Raw genomic sequence first — 27,697 nt, 5'->3', positions numbered from 1 at the left:
ATGTAAAACATGGTTGAATGACACCACCGCGGGATTTTCTTATTGCAACAGATGTAAAGCCTGCAAGATGAGCAAAGTAAAAACCACCAAACCAGTGAATGACTTCACATCCAATGCAACCAAAAAAACTTTCAAAATAAAAAAAAATGACCTGCGACACTAAAGGGGTGATATATTTGCTGTCTTGTCCATGCGGTCTTCAATATATAGGACGAACCGCAAGAAGTTTGAACACCCAAAGGAATATTGAAAAAGAAGTGGAAACCCACAGTGTGTCAGACCATTTTCGGACAAGACATGACCATGATGCTAAACTTTTGAGATTCATGACGCTAAAAGTAGAAATCCCATGGAGAGGAGGAGACTATATTGGAACAATGTCAAGAGAAGAAAAAAATGGATATACAATATGCAAACTCTGACTCCAAAAGGCCTTAACATCGACTTCAAGATGAATAGCTTCCTGGGGGACTAACTCACACTATAGGTCTACTGTTATAATTGCTTGACGTGAGAATACTTGACGTGAAACCATGAAAGTAACAAAATAAATCAAAATACTTTAGCACTCTCTTCGTATGCGTTCAGCATGTGGGTTTTTTTGACATTTCTTCCTGATTTTCTTTATTTTTTTTGCTACATATTTTTGTTACATTGTGACCATTTTAATTACTAACTGAAATATTATCTTGAAATTGACGGCATAATTACCTAACGACTCCTAAAATCAACCTTACAATTTTATAAAGAGGACTGACCCCCCTCATTTAAATTTTTTTTTGTAGCTCTCTTATATTCAATTTTTTCTTTGTGTCCCGCTCATAGCAACATTTGCTCTTTTTAGTATAACTGTTTTTCTTTTCCCTTTTTTCTTGTGTTTTATTATCATTACTAGACTATATACACAATTTGTCTATAAACCAGTTGCTTATAATACAGCCTGCTACCTCTATACAAAATAAATACATTTATATATACATTCACGCATACCTTTCATTTGAATCACCATCCTGTAGCGCCAAAGGTTTTTACTGTACACGCTGTCTAGACCATCACAGGGTTTAGGTCTGAATAGACAAGCCCTAGCAATTCTAGGTCTTTTACCTTTCAAATAAATGTAGAAATGATTGAGTAGAATTTAATGAGTAGTTTAATCAGAACTAGATATGGTATGGCTCTAAAAAGATAAGGAATTTTAGGAAGTAGCATCATTTTAATAGAGGAAAAGCGCCCCATCCAGGAGGGTTCGTAATTTACCCTTCACTTAAATAAATCAGCAAAGTGGTCCAGGATGGGTTTATAATTACATATTATAACATATTTTATTTTTAGCAGGATTCTGATTCCTAAATATCTAAGAAAATAAGAATTTACTTACCAATAATTCTATTTCTCGTAGTCCGTAGTGGATGCTGGGGACTCCGTAAGGACCATGGGGAATAGCGGCTCCGCAGGAGACTGGGCACATCTAAAGAAAGCTTTAGGACTATCTGGTGTGCACTGGCTCCTCCCCCTATGACCCTCCTCCAAGCCTCAGTTAGGATACTGTGCCCGGACGAGCGTACACAATAAGGAAGGATTTTGAATCCCGGGTAAGACTCATACCAGCCACACCAATCACACCGTACAACTTGTGATCTGAACCCAGTTAACAGCATGATAACAGAGGAGCCTCTAGAAAAGATGGCTCACTACAGCAATAACCCGATTTTTTGGTAACAATAACTATGTACCAGTATTGCAGACAATCCGCACTTGGGATGGGCGCCCAGCATCCACTACGGACTACGAGAAATAGAATTATCGGTAAGTAAATTCTTATTTTCTCTAACGTCCTAAGTGGATGCTGGGGACTCCGTAAGGACCATGGGGATTATACCAAAGCTCCCAAACGGGCGGGAGAGTGCGGATGACTCTGCAGCACCAATTGAGAGAACTCCAGGTCCTCCTCAGCCAGGGTATCAATTTTGTAGAATTTTACAAACGTATTTGCTCCTGACCAAGTAGCTGCTCGGCAAAGTTGTAAAGCAGAGACCCCTCGGGCAACCGCCCAAGATGAGCCCACCTTCCTTGTGGAGTGGGCATTTACAGATTTTTGGCTGTGGCAGGCCTGCCACAGAATGTGCAAGCTGAATTGTACTACAAATCCAACGAGCAATAGTCTGCTTAGAAGCAGGAGCACCCAGCTTGTTGGGTGCATACAGGATAAACAGCGAGTCAGATTTTCTGACTCCAGCCGTCCTGGAAACATATTTTCAGGGCCCTGACAACGTCTAGCAACTTGGAGTCCTCCAAGTCCCTAGTAGCCGCAGGCACCACAATAGGTTGGTTCAGGTGAAACGCTGAAACCACCTTAGGGAGAAACTGAGGACGAGTCCTCAATTCCGCCCTGTCCGAATGGAAAATCAGATAAGGGCTTTTACAGGATAAAGCCGCCAATTCTGACACGCGCCTGGCCCAGGCCAGGGCCAACAGCATGACCACTTTCCATGTGAGATATTTTAACTCCACAGATTTAAGTGGTTCAAACCAATGTGACTTTTGGAACCCAAAAAACTACATTGAGATCCCAAAGTGCCACTGGAGGCACAAAAGGAGGCTGTATATGCAGTACCCCTTTTACAAACGTCTGAACTTCAGGGACTGAAGCTAGTTCTTTTTGGAAGAAAATTGACAGGGCCGAAATTTGAACCTTAATGGACCCCAATTTCAGGCCCATAGACACTCCTGTTTGCAGGAAATGTAGGAATCGACCCAGTTGAATTTCCTCCGTCGGGCCTTACTGGCCTCGCACCACGCAACATATTTTTGCCAAATGCGGTGATAATGTTTTGCGGTTACATCCTTCCTGGCTTTGATCAGGATAGGGATGACTTCATCCGGAATGCCTTTTTTCCTTCAGGATCCGGCGTTCAACCGCCATGCCGTCAAACGCAGCCGCGGTAAGTCTTGGAACAGACAGGGTCCTTGTTGGAGCAGGTCCCTTCTTAGAGGTAGAGGCCACGGATCCTCCGTGAGCATCTCTTGAAGTTCCGGTTACCAAGTCCTTCTTGGCCAATCCGGAGCCACGAATATAGTGCTTACTCCTCTCCATCTTATCAATCTCAGTACCTTGGGTATGAGAGGCAGAGGAGGGAACACATACACTGACTGGTACACCCACGGTGTTACCAGAGCGTCTACAGCTATTGCCTGAGGGTCCCTTGACCTGGCGCAATACCTGTCGAGTTTTTCCCAACGGTTTATAATCATGTGGAAGACTTCTGGGTGAAGTCCCCACTCTCCCGGGTGGAGGTCGTGCTGAGGAAGTCTGCTTCCCAGTTGTCCACTCCCGGAATGAATACTGCTGACAGTGCTATCACATGATTTTCCGCCCAGCGAAGAATCCTTGCAGCTTCTGCCATTGCCCTCCTGCTTCTTGTGCCACCCTGTCTGTTTACGTGGGTGACTGCCGTGATGTTGTCCGACTGGATCAACACCGGCTGACCTTGAAGCAGAGGTCTTGCTAAGCTTAGAGCATTGTAAATGGCCCTTAGCTTCAGGATATTTATGTGAAGTGATGTCTCCAGGCTTGACCATAAGCCCTGGATATTCCTTCCCTGTGTGACTGCTCCCCAGCCTCGCAGGCTGGCATCCGTGGTCACCAGGACCCAGTCCTGAATGCCGAATCTGCGGCCCTCTAGAAGATGAGCACTCTGCAACCACCACAGGAGGGACACCCTTGTCCTTGGTGACAGGGTTATCCGCTGATGCATCTGAAGATGCGACCCGGACCATTTGTCCAGCAGGTCCCACTGGAAAGTTCTTGCGTGGAATCTGCCGAATGGGATTGCTTCGTAGGAAGCCACCATTTTACCCAGAACCCTTGTGCATTGATGCACTGAGACTTGGCTCGGTTTTAGGAGGTTCCTGACTAGCTCGGATAACTCCCTGGCTTTCCCCTCCGGGAGAAACACCTTTTTCTGGACTGTGTCCAGGATCATCCCTAGGAACAGAAGACAAGTCGTCGGAACCAGCTGCGATTTTGGAATATTGAGAATCCAATCGTGCTGCCGCAACACTACCTTGCTACACCGACCTCCAACTGTTCCCTGGATCTTACCCTTATCAGGGAATCGTCCAAGTAAGGGATAACTAAAATTCCCTTCCTTCGAAGGAATATCATCATTTCGGCCATTACCTTGGTAATGACCCGGGGTGCCGTGGACCATCCATATGGCAGCGTCTGAACTGATAGTGACAGTTCTGTACCATAAACCTGAGGTACCCTTGGTGAGAAGGGTAAATTTTGACATGAAGGTAAGCATCCTTGATGTCCCGAGACATCATGTAGTCCCCTTCTTCCAGGTTCGCAATCACTGCTCTGAGTGACTCAATCTTGAATTTGAACCTCTGTATGTAAGTGTTCAAAGATTTTAGATTTAGAATCGGTCTCACCGAGCCGTCCGGCTTCGGTACCACAACAGTGTGGAATAATACCCCGTTCCCTGTTGCAGGAGGGGTACCTTGATTATCACCTGCTGGGAATACAGCTTGTGAATGGCTTCCAAAACTGTCTCCCTGTCAGAAGGAGACATCGGTAAAGCCGACTTTAGGAAAACGGCGAGGGGGAGACGTCTCGAATTCTAATTTGTACCCCTGAGATATCACCTGAAGGATCCAGGGGTCTACTTGCGAGTGAGCCCACTGCGCGCTGAAATTCATTGAGAAGGGCCCCCTACCGTGCCTGATTCTGCTTGTAAAGCCCCAGCGTCATACTGAGGGCTTGGCAGAGGCGGGAGAGGGTTTCTGTTCCTGGGAACTGGCTGATTTATGCAGCCTTTTTCCTCTCCCTCTGTCACGGGGCAGAAATGAGGAACATTTTGCCCGCTTGTCCACGAAAAGACTGCGCCTGATAATACGGCGTCTTCTCATGTTGAGAGGCGACCTGGGGTACAAACGTGGATTTCCCAGCTGTTGCCGTGGCCACCAGGTCTGAAAGACCGACCCCAAATAACTCCTCCCCTTATTAAGGCAATACTTCCAAATGCCGTTTGGAATACGCATCACCTGACCACTGACGTGTCCATAACCCTCTACTGGTAGAAATGGACAACGCACTTAGACTTGATGCCAGTCGGCAAATATTCCGCTGTGCATCCCGCATATATAGAAATGCATCTTTTAAATGCTCTATAGGCAAAAATATACTGTCCCTATCTAGGGTATCAATATTTTCAGTCAGGGAATCCGACCACGCCAACCCAGCACTGCACATCCAGGCTGAGGCGATTGCTGGTCGCAGTATAACACCAGTATGTGTGTAAATACATTTTAGGATACCCTCCTGCTTTCTATCAGCAGGATCCTTAAGGGCGGCCATCTCAGGAGAGGGTAGAGCCCTTACAAGCGTGTGAGCGCTTTATCCACCCTAGGGGGTGTTTCCCAACGCACCCTAACCTCTGGCGGGAAAGGATATAATGCCAATAACATTTTAGAAATTATCAGTTGTTATCGGGGGAAAACCACGCATCATCACACACCTCATTTAATTTCTCAGATTCAGGAAAACTACAGGTAGTTTTTCCTCACCGAACATAATACCCCTTTTTGGTGGTACTCGTATTATCAGAAATGTGTAAAACATTTTTCATTGCCTCAATCATGTAACGTGTGGCCCTACTGGAAGTCATATTTGTCTCTTCACCGTCGACACTGGAGTCAGTATCCGTGTCGGCGTCTATATCTGCCATCTGAGGTAACGGGCGCTTTAGAGCCCCTGACGGCCTATGAGACGTCTGGACAGGCACAAGCTGAGTAGCCGGCTGTCTCATGTCAACCACTGTCTTTTATACAGAGCTGACACTGTCACGTAATTCCTTCCAACAGTTCATCCACTCAGGTGTCGACCCCCTAGGGGGTGACATCACTATTACAGGCAATCTGCTCCGTCTCCACATCATTTTTCTCCTCATACATGTCGACACAAACGTACCGACATACAGCACACACACAGGGAATGCTCTGATAGAGGACAGGACCCCACTAGCCCTTTGGGGAGACAGAGGGAGAGTTTGCCAGCACACACCAAAGCGCTATATATATACAGGGATAACCTTATATAAGTGTTTTTCCCCTTATAGCTGCTGTATTGTTAATACTGCGCCTAATTAGTGCCCCCCTCTCTTTTTTAACCCTTTCTGTAGTGTAGTGACTGCAGGGGAGAGCCAGGGGAGCTTCCCTCCAACGGAGCTGTGAGGGAAAATGGCGCCAGTGTGCTGAGGAGATAGGCTCCGCCCCTTTTTCGCGGACTTTTCTCCTGCTTTTTTATGGATTCTGGCAGGGGTTAAAATTCATCCATATAGCCCTGGGGGCTATATGTGATGTATTTTCGCCAGCCAAGGTGTTTTTATTGCTGCTCAGGGCGCCCCCCCCTAGCGCCCTGCACCCTCAGTGACCGAAGTGTGCTGAGGAGCAATGGCGCACAGCTGCAGTGCTGTGCGCTACCTTGGTGAAGACAGGATGTCTTCTGCCGCCGATTTTCCGGACCTCTTCTGTCTTCTGGCTCTGTAAGGGGGCCGGCGGCGCGGCTCTGGGACCCATCCATGGCTGGGCCTGTGATCGTCCCTCTGGAGCTAATGTCCAGTAGCCTAAGAAGCCCAATCCACTCTGCACGCAGGTGAGTTCGCTTCTTCTCCCCTTAGTCCATCGATGCAGTGAGCCTGTTGCCAGCAGGTCTCACTGAAAATAAAAAACCTAAACTAAAACTTTCACTAAGAAGCTCAGGAGAGCCCCTAGTGTGCACCCTTCTCGTTCGGGCACAAAGATCTAACTGAGGCTTGGAGGAGGGTCATAGGGGGAGGAGCCAGTGCACACCAGATAGTCCTAAAGCTTTCTTTAGATGTGCCCAGTCTCCTGCGGAGCCGCTATTCCCCATGGTCCTTACGGAGTCCCCAGCATCCACTTAGGACGTTAGAGAAAAGTGAGTTGCCAATCAGAATGATATTGGGATTGGAGTAGTTGCAGGAGCCCATGATCTATCGCTAAAGCCAATGCTCCTGGAAGTTTCAGGTTTTGTAATAAATAAAAGGACGTCATCAGCAAAGAGAACTCTTATGCTGTGAGATTCCAATTGCAAAACCTTCAATGTAGAGGGTAAGTACTGATTTTCTCAGCCAGGGGCTCCATAGCTAAGGTAAAGATTAATAGCGACAGAGGAAGTCCCTGGAGGGTTCCGTTAGTAGTAGTAAAGGTATTTGAGAGAAACCCATTGCTAAAGATACGGGCCATAGGATTAGTACACAAATTTAATATAGCTTGTAGAAAGAAACATGAGAAGCGAAATCTAGCAAGAACCCTGGACATGTAGAGCCAGTGTATCCTTTCAAATGCTTTCTCTGCATTGAGCAGAGGTACTGGATGAAATGCACAAGTTTCCAGCAAAGAGAAAACTCTTCTAGTATTATATGGGGCCTGCTTACCCAAAGTAAAACCAACTTGATCTTGAGAATCCAAAGTAGGGAGTAAAGGATTCAGTCTGTTGGCTACAAATTTTGCATAGATTTTAACATCAGAGTTCAATAGTGCTATTGGCCTATAGTTTTGACATAATGCCGGGTTCTTGCCAGGTTTGGGTATTGTAATGATTTGAGCTTACAACATTTTCTTTGGGAAGGAGATATTATATACATCATTATATAAGTTAACCAATACAGGTGATAAAATAGCTTGACTTTTAAATAGAAATTATTGATAACCCCATCTGGGCTAGGAGCTTTATTTTTTTTAAGAGATCTTAAAGCCGTTTAAGAGATCTAAAAGGTGACGCATAAGCCGAGGAGAGAAATGGTAAATTATCAGAGTCTAAAAAGGATTGAATCAAAGCTTCTTTGGGTTGGAAGAGTCATCACAGTTAAGATTGTACAATTTCTCATAATAAGAGGTAAATGGTTTTGCAGTGTCACAGGGGCTGGAAACTGAGGTCCCATCAGGTTTAGAGAGACACTTCATTCTATTAACATTTTATTACATATGCTCCTGAGGAAGCTGGACTTTCAGCAATTAGTGAAACGTGTTGAGCTCTTGATACTCTCTCCAAACACCTATACGGATCCCACTCTCTCATGTTCATCTGTACCCTTTTTGGCAGTTCCTTTGGCAAATAGTTAGACTCCTTTCCAACAATCGAACTTTGCAGCACAGCGAATTTCTGGTGTTTCCCTTCAGCTGGACAAATGGACTTCTCCTAAGGCTGATGCTATGTCAAGGGAGCAGCATTGATCTGTATCCGGTAAATAATATTGCTTCATAGTGACTGCATTTAACTGGAAGTTGTCCTAGCCAAAATCATCTACAACAATAACATACAACCATTTAATCACGAATGGACTCATGATCCTAGATCCGATGTAGGGAGGTGTAATCATATGTGAATTCTTCTTTTTTCACTAATAGCATTCAATTTATTATATATATATATATATATATATAGCTCCCAAAAATGAACGGCACTGGAGTCAGGTGTTTGCAAAAAAATTGTATTAAGTGGCTACAGCTGTTTCTGGGCAATAGCCCCTTCCTCAGGCCAAATACAAATGTACACAAACAAACATAGACAAACTTACCCCTCTAAATACCCCTTGGAGCGTGTCTGCTACCGCGTCTCCTCCACGCCAGTCCTGCTTCCGGGTCCAGGGCCGCCGCGTCACTTCCGCCCACTGCGTCACCGTTGCCATGACCACCCGGCGGACGCCAGGCAGTCATTGTCATGACTACCCTGCACACGCCAGTCAGCCCGGCCCGGCCGCTGTGACACGTAAGCTCACAGGCTGCTCACCCCATCACCAGGTGCCGGGTTGACACGTAGTCAGAGTCTGCTCCCTAAACATACATGTGAGAGATATAGAAAATAATTATAAAAAATAATTATTCAGTGCAATACATAGAGAATACAGTAAAAAATATAAAAAGAGAGACAACAATAACAAGCATCACATAGAGCAAAGCAGCATAAGACTACTCTATATAGAAGAAACACTATTCCTAAGAATCATTGTTCCTGAAAAACAGTACCCCCATAGTAAGCAACACTACGACTAGTAGTGCTAAATAGAATATTTTGGTTTATTATTTAATTTTAATATTCTGAAGGGCTTAATCCTCAACTATGAAAACCTACAGGGTCAGGTACATATATTCAGAATACAGTAACCATTATTGGAATTATGGGTGTGTCACACCCACATCTCTAAACGAAAACATTCCAGTTAACCTTTTCATTAAGGCCCCGGGGCCAGAATGTGTCCAGTCTCAAAATCCACCGAGTTTCTTTCTCCAACAGAACTTTAGCCCTATCCCCACCCCTCAGTGTCGGCGGAACATGCTCTATCCCAAAGTATTTTAATGAATTTATAGTATGATTAGCTAATTTAAAATGTCGGGCCACCGGTTGGTCCACCGGTTTGCCCTCCAGGATCAATTTGATAGAGGAACGGTGAGCCCCCATCCTCTCACTAAATTTCCGTGTGGTCTGCCCAATGTAGAACAAGCCACACGGACAGACTATGGCATAGACAACATAGGAAGTGCTGCATGTAATCACCTGTCTAATGGTATATGTCACATTGCGGTTCGGGTGTTTAAAATCCTTACAAGCAATCATGTGTCTACACGTAGCACATTTAGGACAACGGTAACACCCAGGAGGTTTTTTGTGGATGATAACATCATCCAACTCCATCCCTGAGATGTCAGTTTTTACAATAAGATCACGCAGGTTAGCACCTCTCCTAAAGGCTGTGATGGGTTTCAACCCTCTAAAAGATGTCAAATCTGGGTCTGATGCCACTATTGGCCAAAGGGCTTGTGAAGCCCTGCGGACAATAGGGCTGGAGGTAGAGAAATCACAAGGCCATGGAAGGATATTTTTACTTTCCCTCCGAGGCGGGTGTAGCAGTTCACTCCTAGACATTTGCAGTACTCTATTTTTTTGTTTCTGTAATATAGACCAGTCATATCCCCTAGAAAGAAATTTACGAATCATATTATCTAACAACCCAGGGACTTTATCTCGGTCACTCGTGATGCGAGCCACCCGCATCATTTGTGACAGGGGGAGTCCCCTCTTGAGGGGTTCTGGGTGATGACTGGATGCCATCAATAATGTGTTCCGGTCCGTGGGTTTGGAGAAGATTTCCGTGGAAATCACACCATCCTTTACCATGATTTTAACATCCAAGAACGTCACTTCCTTCTCGTCACACATATAGGTAAATTTGATGGGAGAAGACAAAGCATTAATTTCTGACATCAAATCCACGAAAGCGTCCCTACCTCCACCCCACAGCAGGAACACATCATCGATGTATCTTGTATACATTAAGATGTTATCAGCCACCCCCTGATCCAGGAAGAACATTCTATGCTCTTCTGAGAACATAAATACATTAGCATACGAGGGTGCGACCGATGATCCCATCGCGCACCCCCGTAGCTGTAGATAGAACTCACTATCAAACAGAAAATAATTCCTGTACAGAGTGAGCTCTACAAAAGTCAAAAACAACTCATGATTAAATGCAGTCGTAGACAAATGTTTCTCAAGAAAATTCAGCATAGCTCTCATCCCATCCTGATGGGGGATAGATGTGTAGAGGCTGCAAACGTCAAGACAGCACATTAAGGTGCCTGGGGCCACGTTCCGTATTTCTTGCAGTTTTAAAATAAAAGAATTAGTGTCCTTTAGGAAAGCTCTCTGTGCCGGCAATAGTGGCTGGAGGATGGAATCTAGAAGCTGTGACACTGGTTGATATAACGAATCTCTTGCCGAGATTATAGGTCTCCCCGGAGGGCTAACTTGATTTTTATGTAGCTTGGGTATCGTGTATAGCAATGGGCTTTTAGGATGGGTAACACATAGAGCCTTGTGCACCTTGCTAGGTAAGTGTCCATCTTCCCTAGCTTTATCCAGAATTGAAAAGAGTTCCTGCTGATATTCAACAACAGGATTGCCCCGTAGCTTACAATACACCCCCTCCTCCCCCAGTTGTGACAGAGCTTCTTGTCGGTAGTACTCAATGTCCAAAATGACAATGGCCCCACCCTTATCGGCGGGCCGTATGACTATGTCATTATAAGATCGCAATTGAATGAGTGCTTCTCTCTCCTCAGCCGATAAATTCCTCTTAATTTTGGCAGGAGCTGCCACATATTTATTAATGGACTCATCCATTAATCTGCCAAAAGTCTTGATCGACGGGTTCAATGAAACTGGATCAACCATTGTCACAGCTTCTAGATTCCATCCTCCAGCCACTATTGCCGGCACAGAGAGCTTTCCTAAAGGACACTAATTCTTTTATTTTAAAACTGCAAGAAATACGGAACGTGGCCCCAGGCACCTTAATGTGCTGTCTTGACGTTTGCAGCCTCTACACATCTATCCCCCATCAGGATGGGATGAGAGCTATGCGGAATTTTCTTGAGAAACATTTGTCTACGACTGCATTTAATCATGAGTTTTTGACTTTATTAGAGCTCACTCTGTACAGGAATTATTTTCTGTTTGATAGTGAGTTCTATCTACAGCTACGGGGGTGCGCGATGGGATCATCGGTCGCACCCTCGTATGCTAATGTATTTATGTTCTCAGAAGAGCATAGAATGTTCTTCCTGGATCAGGGGGTGGCTGATAACATCTTAAATGTATACAAGATACATCGATGATGTGTTCCTGCTGTGGGGTGGAGGTAGGGACGCTTTCGTGGATTTGATGTCAGAAATTAATGCTTTGTCTTCTCCCATCAAATTTACCTATATGTGTGACGAGAAGGAAGTGACGTTCTTGGATGTTAAAATCATGGTAAAGGATGGTGTGATTTCCACGGAAATCTTCTCCAAACCCACGGACCGGAACACATTATTGATGGCATCCAGTCATCACCCAGAACCCCTCAAGAGGGGACTCCCCCTGTCACAAATGATGCGGGTGGCTCGCATCACGAGTGACCGAGATAAAGTCCCTGGGTTGTTAGATAATATGATTCGTAAATTTCTTTCTAGGGGATATGACTGGTCTATATTACAGAAACAAAAAAATAGAGTACTGCAAATGTCTAGGAGTGAACTGCTACACCCGCCTCGGAGGGAAAGTAAAAATATCCTTCCATGGCCTTGTGATTTCTCTACCTCCAGCCCTATTGTCCGCAGGGCTTCACAAGCCATTTGGCCAATAGTGGCATCAGACCCAGATTTGACATCTTTTAGAGGGTTGAAACCCATCACAGCCTTTAGGAGAGGTGCTAACCTGCGTGATCTTATTGTAAAAACTGACATCTCAGGGATGAAGGAGTTGGATGATGTTATCATCCACAAAAAACCTGTTGGGGGTTACCGTTGTCCTAAATGTGCTACGTGTAGACACATGATTGCTTGTAAGGATTTTAAACACCCGAACCGCAATGTGACATATACCATTAGACAGGTGATTACATGCAGCACTTCCTATGTTGTCTATGCCATAGTCTGTCCGTGTGGCTTGTTCTACATTGGGCAGACCACACGGAAATTTAGTGAGAGGATGGCGGCTCACCGTTCCTCTATCAAATTGATTCTGGAGGGCAAACCGGTGGACCAACCGGTGGCCCGACATTTTAAATTAGCTAATTATACTATAAATTCATTAAAATACTTTGGGATAGAGCATGTTCCGCCGACACTGAGGGGTGGGGATAGGGCTAAAGTTCTGTTGGAGAAAGAAACTCGGTGGATTTTGAGACTGGACACATTCTGGCCCCGGGGCCTTAATGAAAAGGTTAACTGGAATGTTTTCGTTTAGAGATGTGGGTGTGACACACCCATAATTCCAATAATGGTTACTGTATTCTGAATATATGTACCTGACCCTGGAGGTTTTCATAGTTGAGGATTAAGCCCTTCAGAATATTAAAATTAAATAATAAACCAAAATATTCTATTTAGCACTACTAGTCGTAGTGTTGCTTACTATGGGGGTACTGTTTTTCAGGAACAATGATTCTTAGGAAGTGTTTCTTCTATATAGAGTAGTCTTATGCTGCTTTGCTCTATGTGATGCTTGTTATTGTTGTCTCTCTTTTTATATTTTTTACTGTATTCTCTATGTATTGCACTGAATAATTATTTTTTATAATTATTTTCTATATCTCTCACATGTATGTTTAGGGAGCAGACTCTGACTACGTGTCAACCCGGCACCTGGTGATGAAGTGAGCAGCCTGTGAGCTTACGTGTCACAGCGGCCGGGCCAGGCTGACTGGCGTGTGCAGGGTAGTCATGACAATGACTGCCTGGCGTCCGCCGGGTGGTCATGGCAACGGTGACGCAGTGGGCGGAAGTGACGCGGCGGCCCTGGACCCGGAAGCAGGACTGGCGTGGAGGAGACGCGGTAGCAGACACGCTCCAAGGGGTATTTAGAGGGGTAAGTTTGTCTATGTTTGTTTGTGTACATTTGTATTTGGCCTGAGGAAGGGGCTATTGCCCAGAAACAGCTGTAGCCACTTAATACAATTTTTTTGCAAATACCTGACTCCAGTGCCGTTCATTTTTGGGAGCTGCATGTCATTTCTGGAACTGGCACGGAGCACGTTGTGGTTGAGAGCTTGTGAGTGCCGACTGTTGCTGCAAGGATATATATATATATATATATATATATATATTTATTTTTATTATGTGTTTCTATTCAATAAATTTCTTCCACCATTTTCCAATAACTCCCCCTTTTATTTTATTTTATTCCCCTCACAACACACTGTTCCTCTTACCTTTCACCTTCTCCCGCACTCCCTTTTCCTCTTTTCACACCTAACACACACCTTATGTCACTACTACTGTTGGCATTATATTTATAAGGGGCACTACTTTGGGCTTTGTGTATAAGGGACACTACTGTGGGCTTTGTGTATAAGGGGCACAAATGTGTGGTGTAACCTGAGTAAGGGGCACTACTGTGTGTTGTAACATGAATAAGGGACTCTACTATGTGGTGTAATGTGAATCAGCTACTGTATAGTGTAATTGAATTGGGAGTACTATTCTGTGTCCATGTCCCTTCCTTTAAGACCACACCCTTTATTTGCTGAGCACGCCTTCAGTGAGCACTGTCCCTTTATTAAATATGTGAGGGAGGGTGCAAATTTTAGTTTACAGGAGGACGCTGAACACCTTAGCACCAGCCCTGCATGTAGTGTTCAATTCTTATTGCTGATATTACTTGGTGTGCTGGGGGATACATTTTTTCTGTTACTTGTTTAGAATAACCCTTCCCTTTCATGCACCTGAAGAACATTATTAAATTGATTGAGCAGCTGCCATTTCATATTACAATTCAAAGTTAATTAAAATCTTATGCAAATATCAATTTTGAATGGTTTTATTATAATAATTGCCTAACACGTGTATGTTTTTTGGTGTTACAAAATGAGTAACTACTAAAACATGGGTTGCTTATTATATTTTGTATACAGGATATTAATGTAGTGTAAATACAGTACTGTAATCTTACACGGAGGTGCCACGCAGAGCCGGCCCTAAGCAAATTTATGCCCTAGGCAAGATTTTTCTTGGTGCCCCCTAGCAGATAATCCCACCACTAAGCTTAGTGTTTATACATGAACAGCAAGGCCGGTTCTAGACCTTGCAGAGCTTAGGGTGACAGTATTCTTTGTCACCTCCCTCCAATATTAAAAGCAGGGACAGTGCGCGCAAAAATATATAGTGGAGTGGCTTCATAGGGAAGGGACACGGCCACAGAATAGTACTATTTCATATTACACCGCACAGTAGTTTCCGTTATTCACATTACACCACACATTGGTATCCCTTATGCATGATACACCACCTAGTAAAGCCCCTTATACATGTTACGAAACAGTAGAGCCCCTTTTACAAGTTACAACACAGTTCAACCACTTATACACATTACACCACAGTTCAGCAGCTTATACACAGTACGTACACCACAGAAGAGCTGCTTATATACCTTACATCACAACAGAGCTGCTTATACACATTACACCACAGTTCAGCAGCTTACATACATGTTACGCCACAGTAGAGACCCTTATACATGTTACACCACAGTAGAGCTCCTCATACATGTTACACTGCAATAGAGCCACTATGGAAGTAGCTGTGAGGTGAGAGAGGTGAGGATGGGAAATAGAGGTGAGGGAGAGAGAGGTGAAGATGAGAGAGAAAGAGAGAGGGAGGTAAAGATGGGGAGAGAGAGGTGATGACAGGAGAGAGAGGTGAGGATGGGAGAGAGGGAGATGAAGACAGGAGAGAGGGAGGTGATGACGGGAGAGAGGGAGTTGAGGATGGGAGAGAGAGGGAGGTGAGGACAGGAGAGAGAGGGAGATGAGGACAGGAGAGAGAGGGAGAGAATGGGAGAGAGAGGGAGGAGAGAATGGGAGAGAGAGGGAGGAGAGGACAGGAGAGAGAGAGAGAGGTGATGTGAGCATGGGAGAGAGGGGGAGGGGAGGATGGGAGAGAGGGGGATGGAGAGAGGTGAGAATAGGAGAGAGAGAGGGAGAGGTGAGGATGGGGAGAGAGAGGTAAGGAGGGGAGAGAGGGAGGGTAGGATGGGAGACAGAGAGGTGAAGATGGGAGAGAGAGAGAGGGAGGGAAGGAAAGAGAGAGAGAATGAGTTAGCCAGAGCAAGTGTACACCTGCACTCACCCTGGCGGGGACGGCACGCATATCCTCCTGTCAGAGCTGATGCTGCAGCTTCTGTGCTGCTCCAGGACTGCCTGTGTGATGGATCTCCTCCTCAGGGCAATTAGGCTGCAGAACGGGTGGGAGAGCGTGCGGCTACATGTAGTAGTACAACGTGCCATCACCCAACACACTACAGAAGATGATCCTCTGTCTTCTCTCCCCCGCGGCTGCTCCCAGAATGCCGTGCGTGATGACATTGCTCCCGTACCGGCATTCTGGGAAGGAAGAATGGAAATGATGATTGCAGCAGTAGGGATGGATGGGGAAAATATAGCAGCAGGCGAGAGCGGTCATGCAGGCAGGGTGATTGCGGCCGCACTGTCAGACCGCTGCGTCAGTCAGCCTCTCTCCTTTTATATACATATAAATACATTATATATATATACACACACACACACACACACACACACACACACACACACACACACACACACACATTCATATATGCAGTCTGCCTATATTTGCAGGACACTGCATGACACTTTTGAATAAATGTAAAGTGTCTTACTTTTTTTAAAAGTACAGCAATTCTAGGCGCTGTGTTCAGTCCACCCAGGGGCGTCGGAATGTGGGGGGGGGGCAAGGGGGCAGCCCACTCCCCCCAAACATGAGAGAGGCGCCATCCATCCCCTGTCTGTGCAAGCCACCGACGCCGCCACCAGCTGCAGAGGAGCCACTGTGTAGTGTAACTGCTTCTAGTATAGGGGGTCATTCCGAGTTGTTCGCTCATTATATTTTTCTCGCAACGGAGCGATTAGTCGCTAATGCGCATGCGCAATGTCCGCAGTGCGACTGCGCCAAGTAAATTTGCTATGCTGTTAGGTATTTTACTCACGGCATTACGAGGTTTTTTCTTCGTTCTGGTGATCGTAATGTGATTGACAGGAAGTGGGTGTTTCTGGGCGGAAACTGGCCGTTTTATGGGTGTGTGCGAAAAAACGCTACCGTTTCTGGGAAAAACGCGGGAGTGGCTGGAGAAACGGGGGAGTGTCTGGGCGAATGCTGGGTGTGTTTGTGACGTCAAACCAGGAACAAAACTGACTGAACTGATCGCAGTTGCAGAGTAAGTGTGGAGCTACTCAGAAACTGCTAAGTGTCTATTCGCAATTTTGCTAATCTTTCGTTCGCAATTTTGATAAGCTAAGATTCACTCCCAGTAGGCGGCGGCTTAACGTGTGCAAAGCTGCTAAAAGCAGCTTACGAGCGAACAACTCGGAATGAGGGCCATAGTGCGCAGTGCGGCGGCCGCGGCCAGCGCTGGATCCGGCATACGGGAACTGGGCGGGTGCCGCCGCACGCACGGGGAGGGGATCAGTGATCATCTTATCACCAGCAGCTGGGGGCGGAACGGGGATCCGTGAGTGCGTGACAGAGAGCGAGGGTGGATTATAGCAGCGTGCACTGCTGCCTGTACCCTCTCTTTCTCTTCAATGCTGCAGCTCAATCACACTCTGAGGGGAGCAATGGTGTTCTTCCCCAGCATCTTATCACTGTAGCTGAAGCCTGTGTGTGTCCGATCTTATATACCCTACCAGGCTCTAATGTGTATGCAACCAGGACACATCCCACCCCGGCCCCACTATGTGTGTTCCCATATCTCTCACCCGGCCCCACTATGTGTGTCCCCATATCCCTCACCCGGCCCCACTATGTGTGTCCCCATTCCCCTCACCCACCCCCCAGTATGTGTGTTACAATGTCCCTCACCCGGCCCCCAGGATGTGTGCCCCCATGTCCCTCACCTGGCCCCCACTATGTGTGTCACCATTTCCCTCACCCACCCCCCAGTATGTGTGTCACCATGCCCCCCCCAGACCCCAGTTTGTGTGCCAGCATATGCCTCTAGGCCCCTATGTATATGTCACCATATCCTCCCAGGTCCCAGTATGTGTGCCACCATGCTTTACCATGCCCGAGTGTATGTCACCATGCACCCACCCAGGGCCGGATTGAGCCTTTGGGAGGCCCGGGGAACTTAAAATAGGGGGGCCCTGCATGTGTGGGAGGGTCATGTATGCCTATGGGGGTAGAGAGGGGGTGACTTCCAGGGGGGGGGGGGGTCAATAGAATAACAATTGGGGGTGGGGGAGGAATAATGTACAGTTAAAGTAATAATAAATAAATAAAAAATACATTGATTGCAGGGTGGGGTATGTGCACAAAAAAAGTGTTGTTTTTTTTACTGGGGGGGATTGGGTGGTTTATTAAACTTTTTTTATTGCTTCTGAGGGGGTATGGGGTTACTATTGTAATGGGTTTAAGTCCACAGTGGGTTCTATTGCCAATGGGAGGGGGGGGTATGTTATTTTCTGCACTGCTGCAGATTGTAACAATGAACTCACTACTGTGTGGGGTGGGCGTTCACCTCTCGACTACCTTGCTTGCTTGACCGCACTCCTTATCAGTGCAGAGGTCTGTTCAGTCTCCTGTCCAGGTCGCTGCGGAGTCCGGGTCCCTCTCTCCTCGCTGGGAAGAGGCTTGGTCCCTCAATCCAGACAGCTGCTACTACTGTAGCTAGCTGTCAGTGTAACCCTTCGTGCAGCGTGTCCATGAATGTTTACACTGTGCAGGCAGCAGGGGCAAATGGATCTAAGCAGCTCCAGCTGGGGGGCCCCTTTAGGGAAGAGGGCCCAGGGTACTCACCCCCTGTGACCCCCCTTAATCCGGCTCTGCCCCCATCCCGGTGTGTATGTTACCATGTCCCCACCCCAGTGTGTATGTCACCATGTCCCCACCCCAGTGTGTATGTCACCATATCCTCCCAAGCTACTCTGTGTATGTCACCATCCCCCTCCCCAGGCCCAGAGTGTATGTCCCCATGCCCCTCAAAGGCATATGTGTGTATGTTACCCCCCCCCCCCCCCCCTTTCCATGTTCTAGGGTGCACCAGACAAAATCTTGATTAGGGCATTAAATTGGTTAGGGCTGACTCTGGGCAGTGCTGAAGCAGCCTGCTCCTGCCCCGTGTGCTCCGCCCCCCACCTCATCTCCTACAGTGTCTGCGCTCTGCAGGGACGTGCTGTCACCGGTGACAACAGAGGTAAGCAGCAGTATAGCTGTTTGCCCGGGGGAAAGGGGTAGGGGAAAGGAGCAGAGGTGGAGGAGGCACTCTACCAGACTAAGGACCCCATGCACAAAGCTGCGGTCCCACCTCCTGCCCCTCCTGGGGAAGTTCCCAACGTGTCTACAAAGTTATCTCTCCCAAGTGCAGCAGCAGCAGGTAGGAAGTGAAGGAGGGGGCAGGTGACAGTGACAGAGGGACAGGTGACAGAAAGGGAGGGGCAGGTAGCAGACTCACTCATTCCGCTGTTAGTAAACATAACACTTGGCTTTTGAACCTGTTTATTGTGTATTTGCTTAGTGCCGGGGAACACAAAGAGCTGCACTTTATGGCCCCTTACAGAACTGGCATCAAGGGCTGTAAATTCTCATTGTTTCTGAATGAGCCCTCACTTACTGAGCCTGCAGAGTTCTCATTCTGACTAGGGCCCAGATTTATCAAACCTTAGAGAGTGATAAATAGTACGGTGATAAAGTGCCAACCAACCAGCTCCTGTCATCTTACAGGCTGTGTTTGAAAACTGACAGGAGCTGATTGGTTGTTACATTATCACCGTGCAATTCATCACTCTCTAAGGCTTGATAAATCTGGGCCTAAGTGGCTCTGCCAGGCAAAATGTGTGCAAGGGGCTCTACCTGGCATGTGTATAATGAGATCTACCTGGGGTAATGTGTATCAGGGGCTACCTGGTATAATGGGCTCTACCTGGCGTAATGTGTATAATGGGCTCTACCTGGCATAATGTGTATAATGGGCTCTACCTGGTGTAATATGTATAAGGGGTTACCTGGTATAATAGGCTTTACCTGGCGTAATGTATATAAGGGGGTTACCTGACATAATGTGTATAATGAGCTCTACCTGGCCTAATGAGTATAAGGGGTTACCTTGCATAATGTGTATAATGGGCTTTACCAGGGGTAATGTGTATAAGCGGCTCTACCTAGCATAATGTGTACAAGGAGCCACTCACTCCCAGCTACTCCGTAGAGTTCTGTACAGGTACAAGTGACCTCTCTAAGGTGGTCAGAAGTTAGGGGCGCCAAACTGAGATTTAATCTTGCCCCCCCCCCCAGCCAAAAAACGTTCTAACACCCCTGAGTCCACCCCTGTATTTGTAAAGCTGCTTTGCAGTGGGGAGGGAGGAAGAGGAGACTGGCGGATCAGTGCCCGGAGTCCGACTAACTCCATAAAAGACCATGGGAGGAGGAGCTGCTGTGGCTGGGCATGCACAGCAGCCCTCCTCCCCAATCGATGGACATATTTGTTAGGGGCAGCCAGGAGCATCTGGTCCTCTGACGCTGGCATACCCACACTGCCCAGCGCCGCAACCCACATCAGCTACCCGGCACTATCGCAGGCGACTGTGCAATGACGCCGACGATTGGGTGCCCCACTGACAACCACCGTTAGCTGAGCCTGCTCCTAGCGTAGGCAAATACCGTAGGCAATTGCCTAGTCTGCCTATAGCTAGGGCCATCTCTGGTGCCACAAGACTCCACAACCTCTTCAGCCGAGCTCCTCTCCATTTTTGGGAGGCTGCCGAAGCCATGCCCCTTTCTGACGAGGCCCCACCTCCTTTCATGCATACGCACACCACTGCCACCAATGTTGGGAGGTATTATACCCTCTGTACATGGCCATATTAACAATGGGGCGGATGGAGCTACAGCTCCGGGCCTCCACATAAAAAACAGGCCCATCATCATGGCAGCATGATGATCACTAGCTACCAGCTGGCCAAATGGTCGGTGGTTCGCCATAAATCATAGCTTTTAAGATTGCATTTCTATTTTTCTCACAAAATTATGCAATCTTTTATATTTTTACATATTTAGGGAGACATTGGAGCTGATCGTGTAGGGGATGTACACGCCCACATGGCTCTCACCACACCCACACAGCACTGATCACACCTCCCATTTCTCACAATAGCATACCGCCCAACTTTTTTTATCTTCAAAGAGGGACACATGCGCGCTCCCTTGTCTGTCACTGAAGGGGGCATGCCCAGTGCTCTGTGAGCTGCTGGCATGCCCTCTCCCTCTGTCACTCGTGAATAGAAGCTGTGCCCAGAGCAGCAGTGACAGGAGCCTCCCAACTGCACCCCCCTTCCCCCCAATGCGGGACACAGCGGCCCGCGCGTGGGACAGTCCTGCAAAAATCAGGACAGTTGGGAGGTATGCAATAGGCCCATGTATATTTTTAGTTCCAGGCCCATGTGGCCATTAATCCGGCCCTGCCTCTGTAATTACACCAAATGCAATGTAAATACAAACAACTGTATATAAACATGTGTAAAGCTGCACCACCTCCTGATCTGAGAGGAAGTCCAGGCCCATCCTCGGCACGTATCCTAATGGGACACTGGATCTGGTGATGCTCCTGCGCCCTCCTTCTGAATTGCTCTTTAATAGTGAGGAGCCCAGACATGTACATTGCATACCTCCCAACTATCCAGATTTTCGCAGGACAGTCCCATTTTTTTGGGACTGTCCCGCTGTCCCACCCGCGGGCCGCAGTGTCCTGCGGTGGGGGGGGGGGGGGCAGTTGGGAGGCTCCTGCTTAGCAGAACAGTGGTGAATAGACGCTGTGCACATGCGCACAGCGTCTGTTCACCGGAGTCAGAGGTAAAGGGGGCATGCCAGCAGCTCACAGAGCGCTGGGCATGCCCCCTCAGTGACGAAAATGGGGGCATGGCTCGCGATCGTGGACCCTCCCATGAAGCCATGCCCTTATTTCAGATGGGCGCGCGCTACATGTGTGAAGATGTCCCTCCTTCCACAGCCATAAAGTTGGGAGGTATGACATTGCCATTATTATACCTACACAGGTGAAATGGAGGAAGGCATGGTTTATATAGGGGTCTGATTTAAGTTAATGGGCATCTTCTGTGTTAAGAAACCTCACATGATTTACAGGAAACTCACTGTCCTGAGATCAGGCTATTTTTTCTTGAGTTTTGCGAGTTGTTTATGAGTGTCCGACTCGCAGCCTGTATTAGATCCAGAGAGCTGTATGTTTTTTACATGGGCAACATCTGAATGGCGTGTTGTACCGGTGCGAAAATGGTTCTTATGAGTTTACATGTTCTCGATGCCTTTTTTTGTGTGTAAATCTTGCATGTTTTGACAAATTGTAACATATTACATTTGGCCCTATATGTCTTTTTGGCTTTAAGTCTTTCAAATGACATGTCTAAATAGAAAAGCAGTGTTTATTTTTTTTTAAACAACTAAATATTACAATGCTATGAGCAGGAATAAGTAAAATGTAAACTGAGTTACCTAATACAGTATATGTATTAGCTGGACTTAGCTATGAGTCTCCACAAGGTGGCATACGTATCTAAGCAAAGGGCTATATTTTCTTTGTACCATAAAAGTAGGATTTCTAACACATTCTAGAACTGTATCCACATGTCATGTTCCATTAATGCCAATGAATAACTGTGAAATATATTTAAAGGAGTTTCAGAATCTATCAATACTTATCACAGAGGGCCATCAGTTTATAGGCTCATGAAGAAATGTGTAGGCTGTACATTTACCAATACTGTATATGGTCTGTTTATAATGTACTGTATATTTGCCATTTGCTATAAATCATACTTGCCTACTTTTGAACAAGAATTTCAGGGAGATGTGAAAGTAACACCTATCAGCGCGGACATGTACTGCTACATCTGAGAGGCATGTCATAAACATGACTTACATCCAAATGTAAATGATCCCCAAAGTTAGTAAGATTTACTTGTTGAAGAAAAGACTGATATTTTGCAGGATTTGTTTGTGTATTGTGTTTTACAACAGGTTCTATATTCTGTAAGTGGCCATGAGAAACCTTATATAACATGCATATAGCCATAGGGATCATTGTGCCTTATACTGTAACCGATGCAGGAAAAAATAAGATTTTACTTACCGATAAATCTATTTCTCGTAGTCCGTAGTGGATGCTGGGACTCCGTAAGGACCATGGGGAATAGCGGCTCCGCAGGAGACAGGGCACAAAATAAAAGCTTAAGGATCAGGTGGTGTGCACTGGCTCCTCCCCCTATGACCCTCCTCCAAGCCTCAGTTAGGATACTGTGCCCGGACGAGCGTACATAATAAGGAAGGATATTGAATCCCGGGTAAGACTCATACCAGCCACACCAATCACACCGTACAACTTGTGATCTGAACCCAGTTAACAGTATGATAAACGCAAGGGAGCCTCTGAAAAGATGGCTCACAACAATAATAACCCGAATTTTTGTAACAATAACTATATACAAGTATTGCAGACAATCCGCACTAGGGATGGGCGCCCAGCATCCACTACGGACTACGAGAAATAGATTTATCGGTAAGTAAAATCTTATTTTCTCTGACGTCCTAGTGGATGCTGGGACTCCGTAAGGACCATGGGGATTATACCAAAGCTCCCAAACGGGCGGGAGAGTGCGGATGACTCTGCAGCACCGAATGAGAGAACTCCAGGTCCTCCTCAGCCAGGGTATCAAATTTGTAGAATTTAGCAAACGTGTTTGCCCCTGACCAAGTAGCTGCTCGGCAAAGTTGTAAAGCCGAGACCCCTCGGGCAGCCGCCCAAGATGAGCCCACTTTCCTTGTGGAATGGGCTTTTACTGATTTTGGCTGTGGCAATCCTGCCACAGAATGTGCAAGCTGAATTGTACTACAAATCCAACGAGCAATCGTCTGCTTAGAAGCAGGAGCACCCAGCTTGTTGGGTGCATACAGGATAAACAGCGAGTCAGATTTTCTGACTCCAGCCGTCCTGGAAACATATATTTTCAAGGCCCTGACAACGTCAAGCAACTTAGAGTCCTCTAAGTCCCTGGTAGCCGCAGGTACCACAATAGGTTGGTTCATGTGAAATGCAGAAACCACCTTAGGTAGAAATTGAGGACGAGTCCTCAATTCCGCCCTGTCAGAATGAAAAATTAAGTAAGGGCTTTTATATGATAAAGCCGCCAATTCTGACACACGCCTGGCTGAAGCCAAGGCTAACAGCATCGACACCTTCCATGTGAGATATTTTAAGTCCACAGTGGAAAGTGGTTCAAACCAATGTGACTTTAGAAAACTCAACACCACATTGAGATCCCAAGGTGCCACTGGAGGCACAAAAGGAGGCTGTATGTGCAGCACCCCTTTTACAAATGTCTGAACTTCAGGTACTGAAGCCAGTTCTTTCTGGAAGAAAATCGACAGGGCCGAAATTTGAACCTTAATGGACCCTAATTTTAGGCCCCTAGACAGTCCTGTTTGCAGGAAATGAAGGAAACGACCCAGTTGAAATTCCTCTGTAGGGGCCCTCTTGGCCTCACACCACGCAACATATTTACGCCAAATGCGGTGATAATGTTTTGCGGTTACGTCCTTCCTGGCTTTGACCAGAGTAGGAATGACTTCTTCTGGAATGCCTTTTCCCTCAGGATCCGGCGTTCAACCGCCATGCCGTCAAACGCAGCCGCGGTAAGTCTTGGAACAGACAAGGCCCCTGCAGTAGCAGGTCCTTTCTTAGAGGTAGAGGCCACGGTTCGTCCGTGAGCATCTCTTGAAGTTCCGGGTACCAAGTCCTTCTTGGCCAATCCGGAACCACGAGTATAGTTCTTACTCCTCTCCTTCTTATGATTCTCAGTACTTTTGGTATGAGAGGCAGAGGAGGGAACACATACACTGACTGGTACACCCACGGCGTTACCAGAGCGTCCACTGCTATTGCCTGAGGGTCCCTTGACCTGGCGCAATATCTGTCCAGTTTTTTGTTTAGACGTGACGCCATCATGTCCACCTTTGGTTTTTCCCAACGGTTTACAATCAGGTGGAAGACTTCTGGGTGAAGTCCCCACTCTCCCGGGTGAAGGTCGTGTCTGCTGAGGAAGTCTGCTTCCCAGTTGTCCACTCCCGGAATGAACACTGCTGACAGTGCTATCACATGATTTTCCGCCCAGCGAAGAATCCTTGCAGCTTCTGCCATTGCCCTCCTGCTTCTCGTGCCGCCCTGTCTGTTTACGTGGGCGACTGACGTGATGTTGTCCGATTGGATCAACACCGCCTGACCCTGAAGCAGAGGTTTTGCTTGACTTAGGGCATTGTAAATGGCCCTTAGTTCCAGAATGTTTATATGAAGAGATGTTTCCATGCTTGACCACAAGCCCTGGAAATTCCTTCCCTGTGTGACTGCTCCCCAGCCTCTCAGGCTGGCATCCGTGGTTACCAGGATCCAATCCTGAATGCCAAATCTGCGGCCCTCTAGTAGATGAGCACTCTGCAGCCACCACAGGAGAGACACCCTTGTCCTTGGCGACAGGGTTATCCGCTGATGCATCTGCAGATGCGATCCGGACCATTTGTCCAGTAGATCCCACTGAAACGTTCTTGCATGGAATCTTCCGAATGGAATCGCTTCGTAAGAAGCCACCATTTTTCCCAGGACCCTCGCACTGATGCACTGAGACCTGGCCTGGTTTTAGGAGGTTCCTGACTAGCTCGGATAACTCCCTGGCCTTCTCCTCCGGGAGAAACACCTTCTTCTGGACTGTGTCCAGAATCATTCCTAGGAACAGTAGACGTGTCGTTGGAATCAGCTGCGATTTTGGAATATTTAGAATCCACCCGTGCTGACGTAACACTACCTGAGATAGTGCTACTCCGACTTCTAACTGTTCCCTGGATCTTGCCCTTATCAGGAGATCGTCCAAGTAAGGGATAATTAAAATGCCTTTTCTTCGTAGAAGAATCATCATTTCGGCCATTACCTTGGTAAAGACCCGAGGTGCCGTGGACAATCCAAACGGCAGCGTCTGAAACTGATAATGACAGTTTTGTACTACAAACCCGAGGTACCCTTGGTGAGAAGGGTATATTGGGACGTGGAGATAAGCATCTTTGATGTCCAGAGACACCATATAGTCCCCTTCTTCCAGGTTCGCTATCACTGCTCTGAGTGACTCCATCTTGAATTTGAACCTTTTTATGTAAGTGTTCAAGGATTTCAGATTTAAAATTGGTCTCACCGAGCCGTCCGGCTTCGGTACCACAAACAGCGTGGAATAATACCCCTTTCCTTGTTGCAGGAGGGGTACCTTGATTATCACCTGCTGGGAATACAGCTTGTGAATGGCTTCCAAAACTGCCTCCCTGTCGGAGGGAGACTTTGGTAAAGCAGACTTCAGGAACCGACGAGGGGGAAACGCCTCGAATTCCAGTTTGTACCCCTGCGATACTACCTGTAGAATCCAGGGATCCACTTGCGAGTGAGCCCACTGCGCGTTGAAATTCTTGAGACGGGCCCCCACCATATCTGAGTCTGCTTGTAAAGCCCCAGCGTCATGCTGAAGACTTGGCAGAAGCAGGGGAGGGCTTCTGCTCCTGGGAAGCGGCTGCATGGTGCAGTCTTTTTCCTCTTCCTCTGCCCCGGGGCAGAAAAGAGTGGCCTTTTGCTCGCTTGTACTTATGGGAACGAAAGGACTGAGTTTGAAAAGACGGTGTCTTTTTCTGCTGATGTGAAGTGACCTGGGGTAAAAAGGTGGATTTTCCAGCCGTTGCCGTGGCCACCAGGTCCGATAGACCAGCCCCAAATAACTCCTCCCCTTTATACGGCAATACTTCCATGTGCCGTTTGGAATCCGCATCCCCTGACCACTGTCGCGTCCATAACGCTCTTCTGGCAGAGATGGACATAGCACTTACTCTTGATGCCAGGGTGCAAATATCCCTCTGTGCATCACGCATATATAGTAATGCATCCTTTAAATGTTCTATAGTTAACAAAATATTGTCCCTATCCAGGGTATCAATATTCTCAGTCAGGGAATCCGACCATGCGACTCCAGCACTGCACATCCAGGCTGAGGCGATTGCTGGTCGCAGTATAACACCAGTATGTGTGTATATACTTTTTAGGATATTTTCCAGCCTTCTATCAGCTGGTTCTTTGAGGGTGGCCGTATCAGGAGACGGTAACGCTACTTGTTTAGATAAACGTGTGAGCGCCTTATCTACCCTAGGGGGTGTTTCCCAACGCGCCCTAACCTCTGGCGGGAAGGGATATAATGCTAATAATTTTTTAGAAATTAGCTGTTTTTTATCGGGGGAAACCCACTATTTCCTCTGACTCAGGAAAAACTATTGGTAGTTTTTTCACACCCCACATAATACCCTTCTTTGTGGTACTTGTAGTGTCAGAAAGGTTCAATGCCTCTTTCATTGCCGTGATCATGTAACGTGTGGCCCTACTGGACATTACGTTTGTCTCGTCACCGTCGACACTAGACTCAGTATCTGTGTCAGGGTCTGTGTCGACCCACTGAGGTAACGGGCGTTTTAGCGCCCCTGACGGTGTCTGAGACGCCTGGACAGGCACTAATTGATTTGCCGGCTGTCTCATGTCGTCAACAGTTTTTTGCAAATTGCTGACATTATCACTTAATTGTTTAAATACAATCATCCAGTCAGGTGTCGACTCCCTAGGGGGTGACATCACCAACACAGGCAACTGCTCCGCCTCCACATCATTTTCCTCCTCATACATGTCGACACACGCGTACCGACACACAGCACACACACCGGGAATGCTCTGATAGAGGACAGGACCCCACTTAGCCCTTTGGAGAGACAGAGGGAGAGTCTGCCAGCACACACCCAGCGCTATATATATATACAGGGATAACCTTATATAAGTGTTATTCCCTTATAGCTGCTGTTATTATCGTTATTTGCTGCCAAAAATGCCCCCCCTTCTCTTTTTTACCCTGATTCTGAAGCAGGACTGCAGGGGAGAGTCAGGGAGCCGTCCTTCCAGCGGAGCTGTGAGGGAAAATAGCGCTTGTGTGCTGAGGAGATAGGCTCCGCCCCTTCACGACGTCCTTATCTCCCGCTTTTTTGTGTAAAA

The 27,697-nt window shown here is 46.9% G+C and overlaps 1 long non-coding RNA gene across 1 annotated transcript in view; it reads right to left on the bottom strand.

The window, feature by feature from the left end:
* Positions 1 to 7,725: 7,725 nt before the first annotated feature.
* Positions 7,726 to 27,697, bottom strand: part of LOC134911417 (uncharacterized) — a 30,744-nt gene continuing 10,772 nt past the window's right edge. The window contains exons 2-3 of the long non-coding RNA XR_010176548.1: positions 15,694 to 15,947; positions 7,726 to 8,329 (exon numbers count right to left, since the gene is read on the bottom strand). This is a non-coding gene — a long non-coding RNA (uncharacterized LOC134911417). The remainder of the gene's footprint in view (positions 8,330 to 15,693; positions 15,948 to 27,697) is intronic.

This window comes from Pseudophryne corroboree, chromosome 4 (genome assembly GCF_028390025.1).
Source record: "Pseudophryne corroboree isolate aPseCor3 chromosome 4, aPseCor3.hap2, whole genome shotgun sequence".
In the NCBI taxonomy this organism is placed as follows: domain Eukaryota; kingdom Metazoa; phylum Chordata; class Amphibia; order Anura; family Myobatrachidae; genus Pseudophryne; species Pseudophryne corroboree.
This window is presented reverse-complemented; position numbering and strand designations above follow the sequence as displayed.